This window comes from Panicum virgatum, chromosome 2K (genome assembly GCF_016808335.1).
Source record: "Panicum virgatum strain AP13 chromosome 2K, P.virgatum_v5, whole genome shotgun sequence".
NCBI lineage: Eukaryota > Viridiplantae > Streptophyta > Magnoliopsida > Poales > Poaceae > Panicum > Panicum virgatum.
The window spans coordinates 38,739,216-38,747,661 of NC_053137.1; positions in this window are offsets into that span (position 1 = coordinate 38,739,216).

The following is an 8,446-nucleotide window of genomic DNA, read 5'->3' on the forward strand; positions in this document are numbered from 1 at the left end:
GGAGGCGGTCAGCATGGTGCTGGTCGCCGAAAGGACGGAGCAAGCTCGCCAGGGGAACACCAGGGTCTCCTCGGGCAAGGATGGTGAGCCGGACCCCGAACACAGGGGCCCGTCAGCCTCACCCCAGCCTGAAGGACCATACCCCGCACAAGGGGGTCCGGAGGAGCCTCATCCCAGTGGGAACCCAGTGCCGCTGGGGGCCCAAGGACCAGACGTGGTTGATAAGGGCGAGCCGGACCCGGTTACCAGGGTCCGGACCGTCCAAAAGCCAGTTTACTACGTCAGCGAAGTGGACTCCAACGCCACAGGCAATATCGCCAAGTGGGCGGCAGAGCAGGCTGAGTTCCAACTGGACTTCCAGCCTCGCCATGCAGTCAAGAGCCAGATCCTGGCTGATTTCATAGCGGAGTGGACTCCTTCCCCAAGCAATTCTGGGGGTCCGGACTACAACGCCGGACCCCCGGAGCCAGAAATCAGGACACCAGTCTTCACCGAGCCCCACTGGACACTCTTCTTCGACGGGTCCGCCCGCGAGAAGTGGGCCGGAGCTGGTGTGGTCCTCATCGACCCAAACGGAGATCAGCTGAAGTACATGGTGCACCTTGAGTTCAGGGCAACCAACAACATGGCGGAGCACGAAGCTCTGATCTTTGGCCTGACGCAAGCCCTGTCTCTGGGGGTCCGGCAGCTTCTGGTGAAGGGGGACTCACAACTAATCGTCAAGCAGGTGCGAGGGGATTGCAGTTGCAACAATCCCCAGCTCGCGGCATACCTCATCCACGTGAGGAAGCTCGAGAAGGACTTTGACGTCTTGGAACTGCAACATGTTCCCCGCGAACTCAACTCAGCAGCGGATGATCTTTCCGCGAGGGCATATACCTGGGCATCCGTGCCCGAGGGCGTCTTCGAAAGACGGTTGCTGAGACCTACCGCCCAACCAACCAGCTAGCTGAGTTGTGGTGCCCGCCCTGGGTTGTGAGCTCGAAGCTAACACCTCGAAGCTAGCTGTCCCGGCGGCATTCCACGTGTGGTGCCCGCCCTGGGTTGTGAGCTCTGTTGAGGATCCTGGTGACCTCATAGAACCAATCCCACCTACTCAGGAAACTCCCGATGCATGGATCTCCGAGATCCGGGACTACCTGAAAGACAATATCCTCCCTGATGACGATGTGTCCGCTGAGCGCATAGTACGATTGGCTAAATGCTACGCGGTGGTAGAAGGGGATCTCTACCGCCGTGGTGCCAATGGGGTCCTCATGCGGTGCATTTCCCAGGGAGAGGGCCGCGAGTTGCTCGCGGAGATCCATGGAGGCGAGTGTGGAAGTCATTCCTCATCTCGCACGCTTGTTGGCAAGGCCTTTCGGCATGGCTTCTACTGGCCAACAGCACTCCAGGATGCGGCTGAGCTGGTAAGGTCCTGCAAAGCATGCCAATTCCATGCAAAGCCAATACACACACCGGCTCAAGCTCTGCAGATGATTCCTCCCTCATGGCCATTTACCGTGTGGGGTGTGGATATCCTGGGGCCTTTCCCCCGGGTCGTCGGTGGGTACCGGTTCCTCTACGTCGCCATCGACAAGTTCACGAAGTGGCCGGAGGTTACCCATGTGGTGAACATCACTAAGAAGTCAGCAGTCGCATTCCTCAAGTCCATTGTGTGCAAATTTGGCGTCCCAAACCGCATCATCGCGGACAATGGGACCCAATTCAAAAGCAGACTCTTCCAAGAGTACTGCGAGGACATCAGCATCCAGCTATGCTTTGCGTCCGCGGCACATCCCCGCAGCAATGGACAGGTTGAGAGAGCGAATGCAGAGATCCTCAGGGGACTCAAGACCCGCACCTACAACTGCTTGAAGAAGCATGGTGCCAAATGGGTTGACGAGCTTCCGTGCGTACTGTGGGGCAACCGAACGACACCCAACCGAGCCACCGGGGAGACTCCATTCTTCCTGGTCTACGGGGCTGAACATGCCTTCCCCCAGAAATTCACCTGGGCTCACCACGGGTCCAGGCTTTTGACGAATCCATGCAGGAGCAGCTGCGGCGTGACGACATAGACTTCGTTGACGAACGAAGATGGCGAGCAGCAATCCGAAATGCACGCTACAACCAGATGCTCCGGCGCTATCATCAACGGTTCGTGCACAGTAGAGAGCTCCGGGCTGGCGACCTCGTCCTCAGACGGATCCTGAGCCGAGCAGGGCTCCACAAACTTTCCCCCAGCTGGGAGGGGCCCTTCAAGGTTACAGAGGTATGCCGGCCTGGATGCGTTCGCCTCGCCACAGAAGATGGAGTGCCGCTGCCCAACCCATGGAACATAGAGCATCTGCGTAAGTTTTACACCTAGGCAGAGCAGGGAAATAAACTTTTCCTTTGTAATAAGATAGAGTTAGCGTGCGGCCCAGAGCGGTTGGGGGCCACCCTCGTAAACCCGACCTCTGGCATCCATCGCACCGTCGGCTAAAGCGCGGCTCAGAGCGGTAGAGGTCCGACCTCGTAAACCCGGCCTCTGGCATCCATCGCGCAGGCCATGTACATCAAGATTGCAAAGGAAAGATTTTCTCCCAGTTCTGTCTTTGTGTCAAAATTTAATTTCGCATTCTGATTCTCGAGATTTTACTTTTCTCACCCCCGCGAGGACCTCTACTCTTGTTGCTACAACTAAGATCTGTATTGAGTTGCTGGACTGCCGTACAGATCCGGACCCTCTTGCTGCTGGGATAGAGGTCCGGACCCCTAAGGACCAGCGCTGGAGAGGGGGTACTTGTTTCCTGGGGTGGTCCGGAGCCCTGTGTAGCCGCTTAGCCGGTTCCGTACCCAAAGCCTACACACTCCACCACCCTGTAACGAGTGCCCTAGTACCCGGGGCTGGGTAATTAGGGGCCTGGACCTCGTTCCAGCTCAAGAGTTGGCTTCCTAAGTCCTACACGGCATGTCCAGCTCTATATCTTAAAGGATCGAGTACGACAAAGTGACCTCACCCACTGCTGCGAAGGGTCTGGGACGTCGAAGCCAAGTCCGGAAAGATCGTGCTATTTCCTGGAGTAGTCCGGAACCCTGTGTAGCGCCTTAGCCTGGTCCCGCACCCTAAGCCTACGCACTCCACCACTCTGTAACAAGCACTGAGCTACCTGGACCTGTGCATCTAGAGCCCCGGACCTGGTACTAGCCTGGGACCGGTCCAGGATGAGTCCCGCGGGCCTGCTACTAAGCTGTAACTTTGAAGTGGTACACAGGTTAAACCCTGACTGGTGGTAGCCAGCCTCAAACCATTGAGCCTACCTACCAGGGGGTCCCGTCTCATCTGCTTCAAAGGTTTCATGCAGATCAAGGTCCAGTCTCAGTGGTAGACAGATTCAAAACAACTGAGTCTATCTCCCAGGGGGCTCGGAGCATCCGCTTTGTCCCAGACATCATGGATGGATTCTGCATACGTCAAACAGCTAAGTCGCAGTATCATTACTACCATGCGAACGAGTTGATTCTTCTCTCTGTAGTTTTTTCTGCTACGCAGGGAAGGGCATAAGACGCTCGCTCAGCCTGCAAACTATGCGGCACCTATGCCCAAGGAGGTCCGAAGTATCTTCTACAGCTTAGGTGGTAGACAGGGGGCCAGGGCGCCGGGGTGCTGTATACCGCAAACCAACAATTAACAAAAAGCTAAGTTGAAGTTTCTTCTATTCCAAAATTTCAACTAGTACAATGTTTGTTACATAACGCAAAAGATACAATGCCCAGCTCAAGGGTCTGCAGGCTCCCGCTTGAAGTAGGCGGCAACGAAGTCGACGACCTCCCACACACTGTCTCGAGCGGCGGCCTCCGTCTCCGCTACAGGACCATCGACCACGGGCGTCAGCGAGATGGCCGGGTCGTGGCTCCGGAGGCAGGTCAGGATGTGCTCCGCCACCTTCCGGATCAGCTCACGACCCTCGGCTTCGGGCTGGCCAGCAAGGGCCGGCTCCAGACGCCGGAGCCTATCCGAAGCAGAATTCAGCACTGGGAGGGCGTCAGCAATCGAAGCTGGCGGCTCCGCCACCTGGATTGGGCTCATTCCAAGTGGCACCAGTGCTAGGCTCGCTTCGGCCGCCCAGTCAGCGATCCGCTGGGCCCCCACGCGCTGGTCCTCCTGGTGCTTCCGGACCGCCTCCTGGACCGCCTCTTGCATCCGGGAGTTCAGAGCCGCCTTGGCCACCTCCACCTCGCGGGACCTCTCCTCGAGCTCGGCCTTCCTCTTCTCCGACCACTACTTCAGCTTCTTTAGGGAGTCCCGCTGGCGCCCAAGTTCCTTCTCCATGTTGGAGGCGTGGGACTCCCGCTTATCAAGGGACTTCCGGTCCTCTTCCAGATCCGCCTCGGCAACAGTCAGCTTGCTGGCTCTCTCCTGCAGTTGCTCGCGCCATCCCTGCAGAGTCGCAGAGAGGACGTCGAGCTCCTGCCTCCGGACCTCGAGACCCTGGCTGCGAGTCTCCAGCTCGGATTGCTGGGCCGCGAGGCGAGTCTCGAGGTCGGACCGCTGAGCCGCGAAGCTAACAACCTCCAGGGCGAAGGTCTCGTCCCGCTGGGCCAGGGCCTTCTCCCGGCTCGATACTGCAAGCTCCCGGTTGAACACCTTCATAAGGTTGGCACGATAGGCCTCTTGGTCGGCTCTGAGAGTTGACCGGGCTTCCGCAGCACGGGAGGCTTCCGCCTTCATGTGCGCCTCCAGGCGAGTGTGCCAGTCGGAGAGGCGCTGGCGTTCGCTCTCCAGGGCAGACCACTCCCGCCGGTAGGCCGCCTCGGCGGAGGAGGTTGCCTCCACTATCGACCGCCAGACCTGGTTCAGCACCTAGGGAAGGGGAGTCGCTTCCTCCTCCAGGGGTTGGATCTGCAGGAGCTGCCTGCCAAAGACCACCTCCAACTCCTCCTCTGCAACAGGACCGGAGCTGGAGGTGCGAGCTTCCGGTATAAACATCGGGGCCTCAGTAGACGTTGTGCCCGCAGCGCTATGTCGGGCGCGGCTGTGCCCAGCCCCGGCGTCTCCGCCACCGCTGCGTCAGACGCAGCTGCGCCTAGCACCGGCGCCTCCGCTGCCGCTGCGTCCGCTGCGCCCGTCACCACCGCGTCGGGCACCACCGGGCTAGCAGAGGTCGCTGCACCTAAGGTTCCCGCTCCCGCCGTCGCTCCCGCTGTCGTCACAGAGGCCCCGGTCGCCTGGGCACCAGCCGACGAGCCGGCGATGGTAGAAGAACTGCTGGGGCGAGGAGCCCTGGCAACAAAGTGGAGAAGCCTTCAGCAAAAAGCAGAGCACCTGGCACAGGGGAAGAGAGCAGAATAACACTAACCCAGAAATGCCGGGTACCCAGCGTCCTCGGAGGCCCGACCTCCGCTCCTGCTGCTGCTCCCGTGGCTGCGGCGCGGGCGCAACTCGGGGCTGCTCCTGTTGCTGCTGTTGCCGCTCTCGCGTCCGCTGCAGCTGCTCCCGCGCCTGCTGCTGCTGTTGCTGCCGGCGGGAGGTATCTCTCGGCGGCGATGGTGGCGGTGCAGTCACCCCGGAGGACCCGAGAGGGCCGGAAGGCCCGGGAGCTACCCTGGCCCGCGCCCTCAGCGGTCCTCTGACGCTTCGCGGCGGACTCCGTGACTGGGGTCCCGTCGCCCCTGAGTAGCCTGCGCCGGCCTGCATCCCCCGACGATGCGCCGGAGCTGCTCCGTACCTGGCTGGAACCGGCTGTGGCGGCGCTGCTGGCCACGGCCTGCTTCCCCTTCGTAGTGGGGCCGGACCCCGCGGTGCTCAGCGTCAACTTGTTGTAGATTGATTATCATCATCATCACTTGACCATGAGGTGGAGCAATCTTCCACAACCACCATGTCATGGATGTGCTCATCATCCTCATGCACTTCCTCCTTGGTCTTATAATCATCATGATCATCGGAGGCCGCCCCATATTTCTCATTTAGATAACTCCAAATCTCATGGGTGGTTTTCTTGTCCATGATCTCACCAAGAATGCAATTATGCAAAGATCTAAACAAGATGTTAGTAGCTTGGATGTCTAGATCTAGGCATTTCTCTTGTGTTAGAGTTAGATTTCCTTCATCTAACACATGAGAAAAACCTACATCCACCATCCACCACATTTGAGGGCAAATAAATTTAAAATTGCATATCATCCAATTTTTCCACCGTGCAAAGTGTGTGCCATCAAAAATATGTGGACACTCAACATCTAGCCCATAAGTCGCCATCCTCTCGGGTCGGTAAGGACCACAAATGAGAGACCTCGGCTCTGATACCACTTGTAGGGTCGAGATGGCGGACTAGAGGGGGGGGTGAATAGTCCTTTCTAAAACTAATTGCGCCGACTAACCGAAACTTAAGCGGAATTAGAACTATTCTCTTAGCCAAGACTTCACCCCTCTAACTATGACTCTAAGGCACCTCCAAAAAGGTCTTACACAAAGCAAATGGAGTGCCAAGCTAGCAAGAGCTCTCCTAACAAATCTAATGCCAAGCCACACAAGTCTAAGCACTAGTACTTCACAAACCGGGGGAGCTCCTACACAATTCTAATGAGCAAAAGCACAAAGCCAAACCTAAGCTCACTATATGCTCAAGGACAAAAATACTCAATCCAAATCCAAGAGCTCAACTTACTTAGCTACACAATCCAAGCAAGAGCAACCAATTAAGCTACACAAGCTAACTAGTTACACTAGAGAGCAACTACACAAGCACAAGATATAGATGAATGTAAATACAAGGCTTGTGATTTGGAGAATGCAAACCACCGAGAAGAGTAGACAAAATTGACACGATGATTTTTATCCCGAGGTTCACTTGGTTACCACCAAGCTAATCCCCGTTGAGACAAGCTCCAAGGTTGCCGCCGATCCTCTTGCAAGTGGTGACTCACAAGTCACACTCTCCCACGTGGAGTGCTCACACCGAGCTCTAACACATGATCCGACCGGACCACTTGATGCTCTTCACGTCTCGCTCAACTAGAGTTGCTCTTCGTGGCTCCCGCGGGGTGAGCACAATACCCCTCACAATCTCTTCTCCGGAGCACCGCACAATCTTCTTGCGGGCTTCAACGGAGTCTCTTGCCACCAAGCCGTCTAGGAGGTGGCAACCTCCAAGAGTAACAAGCACACCGGCTTGCAACACGATCACCTAGTGCCACTCGATGCAATCTCTCAAAGCAATCGCACTAGAATCGCTCTCTCACTCGATCGGATGATTACTATCAAGTTAGAGTGAGTAGAGGGCTCTCAAGCACTCTCACATATGGACACCAAGTCCCCAAGGTGCTCAGCCACCTCAAATGGCCGGCCACACCCTCTATTTATAGAGGGAGGCCCCAAACTAGCCGTTACACTCAAATCCCGTGAAAACAGAGATTTCGCGGACTGTCCGCCTCACAGAGACCGGACCGTCCGCCATTCAAAACCAACGGCTAGAACTGCAATGATTATGTGTCAGAGTCGACCGTTAGAGCCCCGGGCGGACTGCCCGCGCCCCTGGGGCGGACTATCCGCGGTTCCAAACTTCGAACCAACCGATTTGCAAACGTCTCTGACTAAAACTGGAAGTGACCGGCGGACTGTCCGCTCCCCTGGGGCGGACCGTCCGCAGTTCAAAAAGTAAGCACACACACAGAAACCGCAGTGTTTCTATCCCAGAATTTTCAGTAGGAGGCGGACCGTCCGCCCCCAAGGACCGGACGGTCCGCAGTTTATTTTGGACACCCAAGACAGAACTACCAAGTTTGTGCGCCCGTTTCAGCTTTTAAAGGAGGACCGTCCGCCCCCATGGACCGGACGGTCCACAGTTCATTTTGGACCACCAACAGAGCCAAAAACAGTTCTGTTCAAGCTCATCCGAGATAACGGAGGACCGTCCGCCCCCCTTGAGCGGACCGTCCGCAGGTATATTTCCAGCAGAAATGTACCTCGGTAAAACGGCCATAACTCTTAGCTCCGAAGTCCAAATTAAGTGATCTTGGACTCTATGGAAAGCTAATTCAGAGGGCTACACAACCCAACTGAATACTTGATCCAAAACACAATGGATCAAAGCAGTATTCCACTCCAAGAGACCACCTAATTTCCAGAGAAAACTGAAAAACCTTTCTTGCTTCCCAAAGTTGATCAACATCAACTCCAACTCTTTCTCCTTTGCAAATGTGCCAACACAACCACGTGAACAACACCATGTGCATGTGTGTTAGCATTTCACAAACATTTTCGAAGGATTTTCACTTGATCTCACCACGCCACTCGATCCTAGCAACATCGCAATGTTAGATCGCTCAAGTGGCACTAGATGACCGATATGCAAACAAGTTTGCCCCTCTTGATAGTACGGCCATCTATCCTAAATCCGGTTATGTACTTCTCTACACAACCTTTGACCGGTGAAATGAAATGCCCTACAAGTCATACCTTTGCCTTGCGCATTTCATT